The sequence below is a fragment of the Pleurodeles waltl genome, chromosome 3_1 (genome assembly GCF_031143425.1).
Source record: "Pleurodeles waltl isolate 20211129_DDA chromosome 3_1, aPleWal1.hap1.20221129, whole genome shotgun sequence".
NCBI lineage: Eukaryota > Metazoa > Chordata > Amphibia > Caudata > Salamandridae > Pleurodeles > Pleurodeles waltl.
In genome coordinates, this window is record NC_090440.1 from 1582461498 (window position 1) to 1582479184 (window position 17687).

Here is a 17687-nt window from a genome sequence, read left to right on the forward strand (position 1 = left end):
AGAAAACAGAGCTGTTTTTTGCAAAGTGCCTACCTGTAGATTTTGGCCTCTAGCTCAGCCGGCACCTAGGGAAACCTACCAGACCTGTGCATTTTTGAAAACTAGAGACCTAGGGGAATCCAAGATGGGGTTACACAGAATCCTTTGCTAACCTCACCAATATGCCGATCTGCCCCCAAGGGGGGGCAGAAATGGCCTAAAATAAATTTGCCCCCCCCACTTTCCCCTCCGGGAGCGACCCTTGCCTACAAGGTCGCTCCCCTTGCGTGACGGTGCAAAAAAAAGATCCCTGGTGCCTAGTGGTTTCTGCCCCCCTTGGGGGCAGATTGACCTAAAATCGGCCGATCTGCCCCCAAAGGGGGCAGAAATAGCCTAAATACAATTTGCCATCCAGGGGAGCGACCCTTGTCCAAGGGGTCGCTCCCCATCTGTAAAACAAAAAAAAACAAAAAATCCCTGGTGCCTAGTGGTTTCTGCCCTAAAATAATTCCACCCCCCAGGGAGCGACCCTTGCCTAAGGGGTCGCTCCCCTTGCGTGAAATTCACGCAAAAAAAAACCTCCCTGATGTCTAATGGTTTCTGCCCCCCTTGGGGGCAGATTGGCCTCATCAAAATAGGCCAATCTGCCCCCAAGGGGGGCAGAAATGCCCTAAATATAATTTGCCCCCCTAGGGGAGCGACCCTTGCCTAAGGGGTCGCTCTCCACCTAAAAAAAAAAGAAAACATAACAAAAAAAAAAAAAAAATGATCCCTGGTGCCTAGAAGTTTCTGCCCCCAGGGGGGGCAGAAAAGGCCTTCCCAAAAAAATGCCCCCCCTGGGAGCGACCCTTGCCCAAGGGGTCGCTCCCTTTTGTCAGTTTCAGTAAAAAAAATAAAAAAAAATCCCTGGTGTCTAGTGGGATTTCAAAACCCGGATTGCAAGCAATCCGGCTTTTGAAACCCTGGGAGAGACTTCAAAGGGAAGGAAATACATTTCCTTCCCTTTGAAGCCCCTCCGGGCCTCCCCCTTGGGATTGAAAGAGAAATGCAAGAGAAAAGCAGAGCTTCCAGCGCGATGGAGGAGACCCTGTGACTAATCAGCGCGCGCTCGTGCGCTGACGTCACGGGGGGTGGGGGGGTGGAAGGGGGTGGAAGGGGAAGGGCTTCCCCTTCCATCCCTGATTTGGGAGGGGTGGGGGGAACCCCACAGAGGGAGCGCTAGCGCTCCCTCTGGGCTCTGTGACCAGGGCGTAATGGTTACGTCCTGGGCGCCTCAGCACTGTGCCTCAGGACGTAACCATTACGTCCTGGGCACAGAACAGGTTAATATTCTCCCTGTTTCTAAGATTATGTGGGGCTCTTACCAGGTTCTGTTACCCAGAATCCTTTGCAAACCTCACAATTTGGCTAAAAAAACACATTTTCCTCACATTTCGGTGACAGAAAGTTCTGGAATCTGAGAGGAGCCACAAATTTCCTTCCACCCAACGTTCCCCCAAGTCTCCCGATAAAAATGGTACCTCACTTGTGTGGGTAGGCCTAGCGCCCGTGACAGGAAATGGCCCAAAACACAACGTGGACACATCACATTTTTTCATAGAAAACAGTGCCTACCTGTGGATTTTGGCCTCTAGCTCAGCTGGCCCGGGGGGGGGCAGAAATGGCCTAAAATAAATTTGTCCCCCACCCCCCAACCCCCCCACCGCCCCCGGAGCGACCCTTGCCTACAAGGTCGCTCCCCTTGCGTGACAGCGCAAAAAAAAAGATCCCTGGTGCCTAGTGGTTTCTGCCCCCAAGGGGGGCAGAAGTGGTCAAAATACAATTTGCCCCCCAGGGGAGCGACCCTTGCCTAATGGGTCGCTCCCCATCTCTAAAAAAAGAAAAACAAAAAAAAAAACACAAAAAAACTATTTGCCCTGGCGCCTAGAGGTTTCTGCCCCCCCTGGGGGCAGATCGGCCTAATACCAATAGGCCGATCTGCTCCCAGGGGGGGCAGAAATGGCCTAAAATAAATTTGCCCCCCCCACCCTCCCGGGGAGCGACCCTTGCCTACAAGGTCACTCCCCTTGCATGACGGCGCAAAAAAAAAGATCCCTGGTGCCTAGTGGTTTCTGCCCCCCTTGGCAGATTGACCTACAATCGGCCAATCTGCTCCCAAGGGGGGCAGAAATGGTCTAAATACAATTTGCCCCCCAGGGGAGCGACCCTTGCCTAATGGGTCGCTCCCCATCTCTAAAAAAACAAACAAACAAAAAAAAACACAAAAAACTATTTGCCCTGGCGCCTAGAGGTTTCTGCCCCCCTGGGGGCAGATCAGCCTAATACCAATAGGCCGATCTGCCCCCAGGGGTGGCAGAAATGACCTAATTTAAATTGGCCACCCAACCCCCCCCCCCCCGGGGAGCTACCCTTGCCTACAAGGTCGCTCCCCTTTCGCGATGGCGCAAAAAAAAGATCCCTGGTGCCTAGTGGTTTCTGCCCCCCTTGGGGGCAGATTGACCTAAAATCGGCCAATCTGCGCCTAAGGGAGGCAGAAATGGTCTAAATACAATTTGCCCCCCAGGGGAGCGACCCTTGCCTAATGGGTCGCTCCCCATCTCTAAAAATACAACAAAAAAACCACAAAAAAAACGATTTTCCCTGGTGCCTAGAGGTTTCTGCCCCCCCTGGGGGCAGAAATGGCCTAAAATAAATTTGCCCCCAACCCCCCCGGGGAGCGACCCTTGCCTACAGGGTCGCTCCCCTTGCATGACGGCGCAAAAAAAAGATCCCTGGTGCCTAGTGGTTTCTGCCCCCCCTTGGGGGCAGATTGACCTACAATCGGCCGATCTGTCCCCAAGGGGGGCAGAAATGGTCTAAATACAATTTGCCCACCAGGGGAGCGACCCTTGCCCAATGGGTCGCTCCCCATCTCTAAAAAAACAAACAAACAAAAAAAAAAAAACATAAAAAAACTATTTGCCCTGGCGCCTAGAGGTTTCTGCCCCCTGGGGGCAGATCGGCCTAATACCAATAGGCCGATCTGCCCCCAAGGGGGGGCAGAAATGGCCTAAAATAAATTTGCCCCCCCCCACGCCCCCCTCCGGGAGCGACCCTTGCCTACAAGGTCGCTCCCCTTGCGTGACGGCGCCAAAAAAAGATCCCTTGTGCCTAGTGGTTTCTGCCCCCCTTGGGGGCAGATTGACCTAAAATCGGCCGATCTGCCCCCAAAGGGGGCAGAAATAGCCTAAATACAATTTGCCATCGAGGGGAGCGACCCTTGTCCAAGGGGTCGCTCCCCATCTGTAAAACAAAAAAAAACAAAAAATCCCTGGTGCCTAGTGGTTTCTGCCCTAAAATAATCCCCCCCCCCCCCCCAGGGAGCGACCCTTGCCTAAGGGGTCACTCCCCTTGCGTGAAATTCACGCAAAAAAAACCTCCCTGATGTCTAATGGTTTCTGCCCCCCTTGGGGGCAGATTGGCCTCATCAAAATAGGCCAATCTGCCCCCAAGGGGGGCAGAAATGCCCTAAATATAATTTGCCCCCCTAGGGGAGCGACCCTTGCCTAAGGGGTCGCTCTCCACCTAAAAAAAAAAGAAAACATAACAAAAAGAAAAAAAAAAAAAAATGATCCCTGGTGCCTAGAAGTTTCTGCCCCCAGGGGGGGCAGAAAAGGCCTTCCCAAAAAAATGCCCCCCCTGGGAGCGACCCTTGCCCAAGTCAGTTTTTTGTCAGTTTCAGTAAAAAAAAAAAAAATCCCTGGTGTCTAGTGGGGTTTCAAAACCCGGATTGCAAGCAATCCGGCTTTTGAAACCGGGGAGAGACTTCAAAGGGAAGGAAATACATTTCCTTCCCTTTGAAGCCCCTCCGGGCCTCCCCCTTGGGATTGAAAGAGAAATGCAAGAGAAAAGCAGAGCTTCCAGCGCGATGGAGGAGACCCTGTGACTAATCAGCGCGCGCTCGTGCGCTGACGTCACGGGGGGTGGGAGGGGGGTGGAAGGGGGTGGAAGGGGAAGGGCTTCCCCTTCCATCCCTGACTTGGGAGGGGTGGGGGGGAACCCCACAGAGGGAGCGCTAGCGCTCCCTCTGGGCTCTGTGACCAGGACGTAATGGTTACGTCCTGGGCGCCTCAGCACTGTGCCTCAGGACGTAACCATTACGTCCTGGGCACAGAACAGGTTAATATTCTCCCTGTTTCTAAGATTATATCTCCTGTCGGAGTTCTCCAGGTGTGGAGAATCTGCTCTCTTATTCCTTCTATCTTTAAAGTCTTTTTGTTTGTCCCAGCGCTTCTTTGTGCCCTCTTGTGCCTGCTTCGTACCCTACTTATGGGCGGTACCTTGGAATTCCAACTTGTTTGGTTTGGCTCCCAAACTATCCCGTCCTATACTAGTATAGGCATCGGAGATAATTTTCGGTAGCTGTCTCTCTTGTTCCTGGTGTGGAGTTTCCCAGAGATGCTGGCCAATTGCCAATGCTACCGCTTCCCCTTTAATGTTACTCATTAAGTAACAGGGGGAGCGACCCTTGACCCAAGGGTAGGTCGCTCCCCCTGCAGCTCCTCCAGCTCCTCCAGGTTCCTGAGTTCCTGAGACCCACCTCACAGTAAGTACCCCCCCCCTCCCAGCCCCTCGCTCTGCCCCGCGCTACTCACCCTCTCTCCTGCTCCTGCTTCTTTTCTTCTTTTCTTCTTCTCTGTTCTTCCTCCTCGTCTGTAATGTTCTTCTGTACTCTTCTTTTCTCCGTCTTCTCTCTTCTTCTGTGTGCTTCTCAGCCTCTCCTGTCGCCTCTCTTCTTCCTCATCTTCTTCTGTGGTCTTCTGCCCTCTGTTCTTCGTTTTCTGTATCTTCTTCTGTGTTCTTCTGTGTTCTTCTGTGTTCTTCTGTGTTCTTCTGTTCTTACGGTCTTCCTTTCTTCTGTTCTTCTGTTCTTCCGGTCTTCTGTTCTTCTGTTCTTCCGGTCTTCTGTTCTTCTGCTCTTCTGCTCTTCTGTTCTTCTGTTCTTCTGTCTTCTATCTTCTATCTTCGGCTCTTCTGCCTCCTCCGTCTTCTTCTCCCCGCGCCTGCCCTCCTGCCTCATCCCCCACCCTCACTCGCATCCCCCTCTCTATCTCCCCTATCTAACCCGTTCACTATCTACCTCCCTCACTCCTCCTATCTACCTATCTCTCCATCTCTCTATCCCACTATCTAACTCCCTCACTCTCCACCTCCTCCTATCTTCCTATCTCTCTATCTATTTCTCTATCTATCGATTTCTCTATCTATCTATTTTCTCTATCTATTTCTCTATCTCTCCCCCCTCCCGCCACCCCCTCTATTACCTACCTTCCTATCCTCTCACTCTACCTCTCACCCTCACCCGCCTCTACAACCCCCCCTCCCCTATCTTCACAACCCTACTCCTATCTTTCTCCCTAATCTCCTAAACCTCCTAACACTCACCCCCCTCCACCCTTAAACCCCCCTCCCCCAGCTCTTCTCACTCTACCTGTCCCCCCCTCCCTCGCGATTTCCCGCCGCGACCTCCTGCACGCCCGCCCCCCAGCTCCCATTCGCCCCCAGCTGACCTCTCCCCCCCCTCCTACCTCATATGGCGGCCGCTGCGCGACAGTGGTAGCGACCCTTGACCCAAGGGTAGGTCGCTCCCCCTGCCGCTGCAGCTCCTGCAGCTCCTCCAGGTTCCTGAGTTCCTGAGACCCACCTCACAGTAAGTACCCCCCACCTCCCAGCCCCTCGCTCTGCCCCGCGCTACTCACCCTCTCTCCTGCTTCTTTTCTTCTTTTCTTCTTCTCCGTTCTTCCCCCTCGCTCCTCGTCTGTAATCTTCTTCTGTACTCTTCTTTTCCCCGTCTTCTCTCTTCTTCTGTGTGCTTCTCAGCCTCTCCTGTCGCCACTCTTCTTCCTCATCTTCTTCTGTGGTCTTCTGCCCTCTGTTCTTCGTTTTCTGTATCTTCTTCTGTGTTCTTCTGTGTTCTTCTGTGTTCTTCTGTTCTTCCGGTCTTCCTTTCTTCTGTTCTTCTGTTCTTCCGGTCTTCTGTTCTTCTGTTCTTCCGGTCTTCTGTTCTTCTGTTCTTCCGGTCTTCTGTTCTTCTGTTCTTCTGTCTTCTATCTTCTATCTTCGGCTCTTCTGCCTCCTCCGTCTTCTTCTCCCCGCGCCTGCCCTCCTGCTCCTGCCTCATCCCCCTCCCTCACTCGCATCCCCCTCTCTATCTCCCCTATCTAACCCGTTCACTATCTACCTCCCTCACTCCTCCTATCTACCTATCTCTCTATCTCTCTATCCCACTATCTAACTCCCTCACTCTCCACCTCCTCCTATCTTCCTATCTCTCTATATATTTCTCTATCTATCGATTTCTCTATCTATCTATTTTCTCTATCTATTCCTCTATCTCTCCCCCCCTCCCGCCACCCCCTCTATTACCTATCTTCCTATCCTCTCACTCTACCTCTCCCCCTCACCCGCCTCTACAACCCCCCCTCCCCTATCTTCACAACCCTACTCCTATCTTTCTCCCTAATCTCCTAAACCTCCTAACACTCACCCCCCTCCACCCTTAAACCCCCCTCCCCCAGCTCTTCTCACTCTACCTGTCCACCCCTCCCTCACGCTTTCCCACCGCGACCTCCTGCACGCCCCCGCCCCCAAACTCCCATTCGCCCCCAGCTGACCCATCCCCCCCCTCCTACCTCATATGGCGGCCGCTGCGCGACAGTGGTAGCGACCCTTGACCCAAGGGTAGGTCGCTCCCCCTGCCGCTGCAGCTCCTCCAGGTTCCTGAGTTCCTGAGACCCACCTCACAGTAAGTACCCACCACCTCCCAGCCCCTCGCTCTGCCCCGCGCTACTCACCCTCTCTCCTGCTCCTGCTTCTTTTCTTCTTTTCTTCTTCTCTGTTCTTCCTCCTCGCTCCTCGTCTGTAATCTTCTTCTGTACTCTTCTTTTCCCCGTCTTCTCTCTTCTTCTGTGTGCTTCTCAGCCTCTCCTGTCGCCTCTCTTCTTCCTCATCTTCTTCTGTGGTCTTCTGCCCTCTGTTCTTCGTTTTCTGTATCTTCTTCTGTGTTCTTCTGTGTTCTTCTGTTCTTCCGGTCTTGCTTTCTTCTGTTCTTCTATTCTTCCGGTCTTCTGTTCTTCTGTTCTTCCGGTCTTCTGTTCTTCTGTTCTTCTGTCTTCTATCTTCTATCTTCGGCTCTTCTGCCTCCTCCGTCTTCTTCTCCCCGCGCCTGCCCTCCTGCTCCTGCCTCATCCCCCTCCCTCACTCGCATCCCCCTCTCTATCTCCCCTATCTAATCCGTTCACTATCTACCTCCCTCACTCCTCCTATCTACCTATCTCTCTATCTCTCTATCCCACTATCTAACTCCCTCACTCTCCACCTCCTCCTATCTTCCTCTATCTCTATCTATTTCTCTATCTATCTATTTTCTCTATCTATTTCTCTATCTCTCCCCCCCTCCCGCCACCCCCTCTATTACCTATCTTCCTATCCTCTCACTCTACCTCTCACCCTCACCCTCCTCTACAACCCCCCTCCCCTATCTTCACAACCCTACTCCTATCTTTCTCCCTAATCTCCTAAACCTCCTAACACTCACCCCCCTCCACCCTTAAGCCCCCCTCCCCCAGCTCTTCTCACTCTACCTGTCCCCCCCTCCCTCGCGCTTTCCCGCCGTGACCTCCTGCACGCCCCACCCCCCAGCTCCCATTCGCCCCCAGCTGACCCCTCCCCCCCCTCCTACCTCATATGGCGGCCGCTGCGCGACAGTGGTAGCGACCCTTGACCCAAGGGTAGGTCGCTCCCCCTGCCGCTGCAGCTCCTCCAGCTCCTCCAGGTTCCTGAGTTCCTGAGACCCACCTCACAGTAAGTACCCCCCACCTCCCAGCCCCTCGCTCTGCCCCGCGCTACTCACCCTCTCTCCTGTTCCTGCTTCTTTTCTTCTTTTCTTCTTCTCTGTTCTTCCTCCTCGCTCCTCGTCTGTAATCTTCTTCTGTACTCTTCTTTTCCCCGTCTTCTCTCTTCTTCTGTGTGCTTCTCAGCCTCTCCTGTCGCCTCTCTTCTTCCTCATCATCTTCTGTGGTCTTCTGCCCTCTGTTCTTCGTTTTCTGTATCTTCTTCTGTGTTCTTCTGTGTTCTTCTGTGTTCTTCTGTTCTTCCGGTCTTACTTTCTTCTGTTCTTCTGTTCTTCCGGTCTTCTGTTCTTCTGTTCTTCTGTTCTTCCGGTCTTCTGTTCTTCTGTTCTTCTGTTCTTCTGTCTTCTATCTTCTATCTTCGGCTCTTCTGCCTCCTCCGTCTTCTTCTCCCCGCGCCTGCCCTCCTGCTCCTGCCTCATCCCCCTCCCTCACTCGCATCCCCCTCTCTATCTCCCCTATCTAACCCGTTCACTATCTACCTCCCTCAATCCTCCTATCTACCTATCTCTCTATCTCTCTATCCCGCTATCTAACTCCCTCACTCTCCACCTCCTCCTATCTTCCTATCTCTCTATCTATTTCTCTATCTATCTATCTATCTATCTATTTTCTCTATCTATTTCTCTATCTCTCCCCCCTCCCGCCACCCCCTCTATTACCTATCTTCCTATCCTCTCACTCTACCTCTCCCCCTCACCCGCCTCTTCAACCCCCCCTCCCCTATCTTCACAACCCTACTCCTATCTTTCTCCCTAATCTCCTAAACCTCCTAACACTCACCCCCCTCCACCCTTAAACCCCCCTCCCCCAGCTCTTCTCACTCTACCTGTCCCCCCTCCCTCGCGCTTTCCCGCCGCGACCTCCTGCACGCCCCCGCCCCCCAGCTTCCATTCGCCCCCAGCTGACCCCTCCCCCCCCTCCTACCTCATATGGCGGCCGCTGCGCGACAGTGGTAGCGACCCTTGACCCAAGGGTAGGCCACTCCCCCTGCCACTGCAGCTCCTCCAGCTCCTCCAGGTTCCTGAGTTCCTGAGACCCACCTCACAGTAAGTAAACCCCACCTCCCAGCCCCTCACTCTGCCCCGCGCTACTCACCCTCTCTCCTGCTTCTTTTCTTCTTTTCTTCTTCTCTGTTCTTCCTCCTCGCTCCTCGTCTGTAATCTTCTTCTGTACTCTTCTTTTCCCCGTCTTCTCTCTTCTTCTGTGTGCTTCTCAGCCTCTCCTGTCGCCTCTCTTCTTCCTCATCTTCTTCTGTGGTCTTCTGCCCTCTGTTCTTCGTTTTCTGTATCTTCTTCTGTGTTCTTCTGTGTTCTTCTGTGTTCTTCTGTTCTTCCGGTCTTCCTTTCTTCTGTTCTTCTGTTCTTCTGTTCTTCCGGTCTTCTGTTCTTCTGTTCTTCTGTTCTTCCGGTCTTCTGTTCTTCTGTTCTTCTGTCTTCTATCTTCTATCTTCGGCTCTTCTGCCTCCTCCGTCTTCTTCTCCCCGCGCCTGCCCTCCTGCTCCTGCCTCATCCCCCTCCCTCACTCGCATCCCCCTCTCTATCTCCCCTATCTAACCCGTTCACTATCTACCTCCCTCACTCCTCCTATCTACCTATCTCTCTATCTCTCTATCCCACTATCTAACTCCCTCACTCTCCACCTCCTCCTATCTTCCTATCTCTCTATCTATTTCTCTATCTATCGATTTCTCTATCTATCTATTTTCTCTATCTATTTCTCTATCTCTCCCCCCCTCCCGCCACCCCCTCTATTACCTATCTTCCTATCCTCTCACTCTACCTCTCACCCTCACCAGCCTCTACAACCCCCCTCCCCTATCTTCACAACCCTACTCCTATCTTTCTCCCTAATCTCCTAAACCTCCTAACACTCACCCCCTCCACCCTTAAACCTCCCTCCCCCAGCTCTTCTCACTCTACCTGTCCCCCCCTCCCTCGCGCTTTCCCGCCGCGACCTCCTGCATGCCCCGTCCCCCAGCTCCCATTCGCCCCCAGCGGACCCCCCCCTCCTACCTCATATGGCAGCCGCTGCGCGACAGTGGTAGCGACCCTTGACCCAAGGGTAGGTCGCTCCCCCTGCTGCTGCAGCTCCTCCAGCTCCTCCAGGTTCCTGAGTTCCTGAGACCCACCTCACAGTAAGTACCCCCCCACCTCCCAGCCCCTCGCTCTGCCCGCGCTACTCACCCTCTCTCCTGCTCCTGCTTCTTTTCTTCTTCTCTGTTCTTCCTCCTCGCTCCTCGTCTGTAATCTTCTTCTGTACTCTTCTTTTCCCCGTCTTCTCTCTTCTTCTGTGTGCTTCTCAGCCTCTCCTGTCGCCTCTCTTCTTCCTCATCTTCTTCTGTGGTCTTCTGCCCTCTGTTCTTTGTTTTCTGTATCTTCTTCTGTGTTCTTCTGTGTTCTTCTGTTCTTCCGGTCTTCCTTTCTTCTGTTCCTCTGTTCTTCCGGTCTTCTGTTCTTCTGTTCTTCTGTTCTTCCGGTCTTCTGTTCTTCTGTTCTTCCGGTCTTCTGTTCTTCTGTTCTTCTTTCTTCTATCTTCTATCTTCGGCTCTTTTGCCTCCTCGGTCTTCTTCTCCCGCGCCTGCCCTTCTGCTCCTGCCTCATCCCCCTCCCTCACTCGCATCCCCCTCTCTATCTCCCCTATCTAACCCGTTCACTATCTACCTCCCTCACTCCTCCTATCTACCTATCTCTCTATCTCTCTATCCCACAATCTAACTCCCTCACTCTCCACCTCCTCCTATCTTCCTATCTCTCTATCTATTTCTCTATCTATCGATTTCTCTATCTATCTATTTTCTCTATCTATTTCTCTATCTCTCCCCCCCTCCCGCCACCCCCTCTATTACCTATCTTCCTATCCTCTCACTCTATCTCTCACCCTCACCCGCCTCTACAACCCCCCCTCCCCTATCTTCACAACCCTACTACTATCTTTCTCCCTAATCTCCTAAACCTCCTAACACTCACCCCCCTCCACCCTTTACCCCCCCTCCCCCAGCTCTTCTCACTCTACCTGTCCCCCCCTCCCTCGCGCTTTCCCGCCGCGACCTCCTGCACGCCCCCGCCCCCAAACTCCCATTCGCCCCCAGCTGACCCATCCCCCCCCTCCTACCTCATATAGCGGCCGCTGCGCGACAGTGGTAGCGACCCTTGACCCAAGGGTAGGTCGCTCCCCCTGCCGCTGCAGCTCCTCCAGCTCCTCCAGGTTCCTGAGTTCCTGAGACCCACCTCACAGTAAGTACCCACCACCTCCCAGCCCCTCGCTCTGCCCCGCGCTACTCACCCTCTCTCCTGCTCCTGCTTCTTTTCTTCTTTTCTTCTTCTCTGTTCTTCCTCCTCGCTCCTCGTCTGTAATCTTCTTCTGTACTCTTCTTTTCACCGTCTTCTCTCTTCTTCTGTGTGCTTCTCAGCCTCTCCTGTCGCCTCTCTTCTTCCTCATCTTCTTCTGTGGTCTTCTGCCCTCTGTTCTTCGTTTTCTGTATCTTCTTCTGTGTTCTTCTGTGTTCTTCTGTGTTCTTCTGTTCTTCCGGTCTTCCTTTCTTCTGTTCTTCTGTTCTTCCGGTCTTCTGTTCTTCTGTTCTTCCGGTCTTCTGTTCTTCTGTTCTTCCGGTCTTCCGTCTTCTGTTCTTCTGTTCTTCTGTTCTTCTGTCTTCTATCTTCTATCTTCGGCTCTTCTGCCTCCTCGGTCTTCTTCTCCCGCGCCTGCCCTCCTGCTCCTGCCTCATCCCCCTCCCTCACTCGCATCCCCCTCTCTATCTCCCCTATCTAACCCGTCCACTATCTACCTCCCTCACTCCTCCTATCTACCTATCTCTCTATCTCTCTATCCCACAATCTAACTCCCTCACTCTCCACCTCCTCCTATCTTCCTATCTCTCTACCTATTTCTCTATCTATCGATTTCTCTATCTATCTATTTTCTCTATCTATTTCTCTATCTCTCCCCCCCTCCCGCCACCCCCTCTATTACCTATCTTCCTATCCTCTCACTCTACCTCTCACCCTCACCCGCCTCTACAACCCCCCCCTATCTTCACAACCCTACCCCTATCTTTCTCCCTAATCTCCTAAACCTCCTAACACTCACCCCCCTCCACCCTTAAACCCCCCTCCCCCAGCTCTTCTCACTCTACCTGTCCCCCCCCTCCCTCGCGCTTTCCCGCCGCGACCTCCTGCACGCCCCCGCCCCCCAGCTCCCATTCGCCCCCAGCTGACCCCTCCCCCCCTCCTACTTCATATGGCGGCCGCTGCGCAACAGTGGTAGCGACCCTTGACCCAAGGGTAGGTCGCTCCCCCTGCCGCTGCAGCTCCTCCAGCTCCTCCAGGTTCCTGAGTTCCTGAGACCCACCTCACAGTAAGTACCAACCACCTCCCAGCCCCTCGCTCTGCCCCGGGCTACTCACCCTCTCTCCTGCTTCTTTTCTTCTTTTCTTCTTCTCTGTTCTTCCTCCTCGCTCCTCGTCTGTAATCTTCTTCTGTACTCTTCTTTTCCCCATCTTCTCTCTTCTTCTGTGTGCTTCTCAGCCTCTCCTGTCGCCTCTCTTCTTCCTCATCTTCTTCTGTGGTCTTCTGCCCTCTGTTCTTCGTTGTCTGTATCTTCTTCTGTGTTCTTCTGTGTTCTTCTGTGTTCTTCTGTGTTCTTCTGTTCTTCCGGTCTTCCTTTCTTCTGTTCTTCTGTTCTTCCGGTCTTCTGTTCTTCTGTTCTTCCAGTCTTCTGTTCTTCTGTTCTTCCGGTCTTCTGTTCTTCTGTTCTTCTGTCTTCTATCTTCTATCTTCGGCTCTTCTGCCTCCTCCGTCTTCTTCTCCCCGCGCCTGCCCTCCTGCTCCTGCCTCATCCCCCTCCCTCACTCGCATCCCCCTCTCTATCTCCCCTATCTAACCTGTTCACTATCTACCTCCCTCACTCCTCCTATCTACCTATCTCTCTATCTCTCTATCCCACTATCTAACTCCCTCACTCTCCACCTCCTCCTATCTTCCTATCTCTCTATCTATCGATTTCTCTATCTATTTTCTCTATCTATTTCTCTATCTCTCCCCCCTCCCGCCACCCCCTCTATTACCTATCTTCCTATCCTCTCACTCTACCTCTCACCCTCACCCGCCTCTACAACCCCCTCTCCCCTATCTTCACAACCCTACTCCTATCTTTCTCCCTAATCTCCTAAACCTCCTAACACTCACCCCCCTCCACCCTTAAACCCCCCTCCCCCAGCTCTTCTCACTCTACCTGTCCACCCCTCCCTCGCGCTTTCCCACCGCGACCTCCTGCACGCCCCGCCCCCAAACTCCCATTCGCCCCCAGCTGACCCATCCCCCCCCCTCCTACCTCATATGGCGGCCGCTGCGCGACAGTGGTAGCGACCCTTGACCCAAGGGTAGGTCGCTCCCCCTGCCGCTGCAGCTCCTCCAGGTTCCTGAGTTCCTGAGACCCACCTCACAGTAAGTACCCACCACCTCCCAGCCCCTCGCTCTGCCCCGCGCTACTCACCCTCTCTCCTGCTCCTGCTTCTTTTCTTCTTTTCTTCTTCTCTGTTCTTCCTCCTCGCTCCTCGTCTGTAATCTTCTTCTGTACTCTTCTTTTCCCCGTCTTCTCTCTTCTTCTGTGTGCTTCTCAGCCTCTCCTGTCGCCTCTCTTCTTCCTCATCTTCTTCTGTGGTCTTCTGCCCTCTGTTCTTCGTTTTCTGTATCTTCTTCTGTGTTCTTCTGTGTTCTTCTGTTCTTCCGGTCTTGCTTTCTTCTGTTTTTCTATTCTTCCGGTCTTCTGTTCTTCTGTTCTTCCGGTCTTCTGTTCTTCTGTTCTTCTGTCTTCTATCTTCTATCTTCGGCTCTTCTGCCTCCTCCGTCTTCTTCTCCCCGCGCCTGCCCTCCTGCTCCTGCCTCATCCCCCTCCCTCACTCGCATCCCCCTCTCTATCTCCCCTATCTAATCCGTTCACTATCTACCTCCCTCACTCCTCCTATCTACCTATCTCTCTATCTCTCTATCCCACTATCTAACTTCCTCACTCTCCACCTCCTCCTATCTTCCTATATCTCTATCTATTTCTCTATCTATCTATTTTCTATATCTATTTCTCTATCTCTCCCCCCTCCCGCCACCCCCTCTATTACCTATCTTCCTATCCTCTCACTCTACCTCTCACCCTCACCCGCCTCTACAACCCCCCCTCCCCTATCTTCACAACCCTACTCCTATCTTTCTCCCTAATCTCCTAAACCTCCTAACACTCACCCCCCTCCACCCTTAAACCCCCCTCCCCCAGCTCTTCTCACTCTACCTGTCCACCCCTCCCTCGCGCTTTCCCACCGCGACCTCCTGCACGCCCCCGCCCCCAAACTCCCATTCGCCCCCAGCTGACCCATCCCCCCCCTCCTACCTCATATGGCGGCCGCTGCGCGACAGTGGTAGCGACCCTTGACCCAAGGGTAGGTCGCTCCCCCTGCCGCTGCAGCTCCTCCAGGTTCCTGAGTTCCTGAGACCCACCTCACAGTAAGTACCCACCACCTCCCAGCCCCTCGCTCTGCCCCGCGCTACTCACCCTCTCTCCTGCTCCTGCTTCTTTTCTTCTTTTCTTCTTCTCTGTTCTTCCTCCTCGCTCCTCGTCTGTAATCTTCTTCTGTACTCTTCTTTTCCCCGTCTTCTCTCTTCTTCTGTGTGCTTCTCAGCCTCTCCTGTCGCCTCTCTTCTTCCTCATCTTCTTCTGTGGTCTTCTGCCCTCTGTTCTTCGTTTTCTGTATCTTCTTCTGTGTTCTTCTGTGTTCTTCTGTTCTTCCGGTCTTGCTTTCTTCTGTTCTTCTATTCTTCCGGTCTTCTGTTCTTCTGTTCTTCCGGTCTTCTGTTCTTCTGTCTTCTATCTTCTATCTTCGGCTCTTCTGCCTCCTCCGTCTTCTTCTCCCCGCGCCTGCCCTCCTGCTCCTGCCTCATCCCCCTCCCTCACTCGCATCCCCCTCTCTATCTCCCCTATCTAATCCGTTCACTATCTACCTCCCTCACTCCTCCTATCTACCTATCTCTCTATCTCTCTATCCCACTATCTAACTCCCTCACTCTCCACCTCCTCCTATCTTCCTATATCTCTATCTATTTCTCTATCTATCTATTTTCTCTATCTATTTCTCTATCTCTCCCCACCTCCCGCCACCCCCTCTATTACCTATCTTCCTATCCTTTCACTCTACCTCTCACCCTCACCCTCCTCTACAACCCCCCTCCCCTATCTTCACAACCCTACTCCTATCTTTCTCCCTAATCTCCTAAACCTCCTAACACTCACCCCCCTCCACCCTTAAGCCCCCCTCCCCCAGCTCTTCTCACTCTACCTGTCCCCCCCTCCCTCGCGCTTTCCCGCCGTGACCTCCTGCACGCCCCACCCCCCAGCTCCCATTCGCCCCCAGCTGACCCCTCCCCCCCCCTCCTACCTCATATGGCGGCCGCTGCGCGACAGTGGTAGCGACCCTTGACCCAAGGGTAGGTCGCTCCCCCTGCCGCTGCAGCTCCTCCAGCTCCTCCAGGTTCCTGAGTTCCTGAGACCCACCTCACAGTAAGTACCCCCCCACCTCCCAGCCCCTCGCTCTGCCCCGCGCTACTCACCCTCTCTCCTGTTCCTGCTTCTTTTCTTCTTTTCTTCTTCTCTGTTCTTCCTCCTCGCTCCTCGTCTGTAATCTTCTTCTGTACTCTTCTTTTCCCCGTCTTCTCTCTTCTTCTGTGTGCTTCTCAGCCTCTCCTGTCGCCTCTCTTCTTCCTCATCTTCTTCTGTGGTCTTCTGCCCTCTGTTCTTCGTTTTCTGTATCTTCTTCTGTGTTCTTCTGTGTTCTTCTGTGTTCTTCTGTTCTTCCGGTCTTACTTTCTTCTGTTCTTCTGTTCTTCCGGTCTTCTGTTCTTCTGTTCTTCTGTTCTTCCGGTCTTCTGTTCTTCTGTTCTTCTGTTCTTCTGTCTTCTATCTTCTATCTTCGGCTCTTCTGCCTCCTCCGTCTTCTTCTCCCCGCGCCTGCCCTCCTGCTCCTGCCTCATCCCCCTCCCTCACTCGCATCCCCCTCTCTATCTCCCCTATCTAACCCGTTCACTATCTACCTCCCTCAATCCTCCTATCTACCTATCTCTCTATCTCTCTATCCCGCTATCTAACTCCCTCACTCTCCACCTCCTCCTATCTTCCTATCTCTCTATCTATTTCTCTATCTATCTATCTATCTATCTATTTTCTCTATCTATTTCTCTATCTCTCCCCCCTCCCGCCACCCCCTCTATTACCTATCTTCCTATCCTCTCACTCTACCTCTCCCCCTCACCCGCCTCTTCAACCCCCCCTCCCCTATCTTCACAACCCTACTCCTATCTTTCTCCCTAATCTCCTAAACCTCCTAACACTCACCCCCCTCCACCCTTAAACCCCCCTCCCCCAGCTCTTCTCACTCTACCTGTCCCCCCTCCCTCTCGCTTTCCCCGCCGCGACCTCCTGCACGCCCCCGCCCCCCAGCTTCCATTCGCCCCCAGCTGACCCCTCCCCCCCCTCCTACCTCATATGGCGGCCGCTGCGCGACAGTGGTAGCGACCCTTGACCCAAGGGTAGGCCACTCCCCCTGCCACTGCAGCTCCTCCAGCTCCTCCAGGTTCCTGAGTTCCTGAGACCCACCTCACAGTAAGTAAACCCCACCTCCCAGCCCCTCGCTCTGCCCCGCGCTACTCACCCTCTCTCCTGCTTCTTTTCTTCTTTTCTTCTTCTCTGTTCTTCCTCCTCGCTCCTCGTCTGTAATCTTCTTCTGTACTCTTCTTTTCCCCGTCTTCTCTCTTCTTCTGTGTGCTTCTCAGCCTCTCCTGTCGCCTCTCTTCTTCCTCATCTTCTTCTGTGGTCTTCTGCCCTCTGTTCTTCGTTTTCTGTATCTTCTTCTGTGTTCTTCTGTGTTCTTCTGTGTTCTTCTGTTCTTCCGGTCTTCCTTTCTTCTGTTCTTCTGTTCTTCTGTTCTTCCGGTCTTCTGTTCTTCTGTTCTTCTGTTCTTCCGGTCTTCTGTTCTTCTGTTCTTCTGTCTTCTATCTTCTATCTTCGGCTCTTCTGCCTCCTCCGTCTTCTTCTCCCCGCGCCTGCCCTCCTGCTCCTGCCTCATCCCCCTCCCTCACTCGCATCCCCCTCTCTATCTCCCCTATCTAACCCGTTCACTATCTACCTCCCTCACTCCTCCTATCTACCTATCTCTCTATCTCTCTATCCCACTATCTAACTCCCTCACTCTCCACCTCCTCCTGTCTTCCTATCTCTCTATCTATTTCTCTATCTATCGATTTCTCTATCTATCTATTTTCTCTATCTATTTCTCTATCTCTCCCCCCCCTCCCGCCACCCCCTCTATTACCTATCTTCCTATCCTCTCACTCTACCTCTCACCCTCACCAGCCTCTACAACCCCCCTCCCCTATCTTCACAACCCTACTCCTATCTTTCTCCCTAATCTCCTAAACCTCCTAACACTCACCCCCTCCACCCTTAAACCTCCCTCCCCCAGCTCTTCTCACTCTACCTGCCCCCCCTCCCTCGCGCTTTCCCGCCGCGACCTCCTGCATGCCCCGTCCCCCAGCTCCCATTCGCCCCCAGCGGACCCCCCCCCTCCTACCTCATATGGCAGCCGCTGCGCGACAGTGGTAGCGACCCTTGACCCAAGGGTAGGTCGCTCCCCCTGCTGCTGCAGCTCCTCCAGCTCCTCCAGGTTCCTGAGTTCCTGAGACCCACCTCACAGTAAGTACCCCCCACCTCCCAGCCCCTCGCTCTGCCCGCGCTACTCACCCTCTCTCCTGCTCCTGCTTCTTTTCTTCTTCTCTGTTC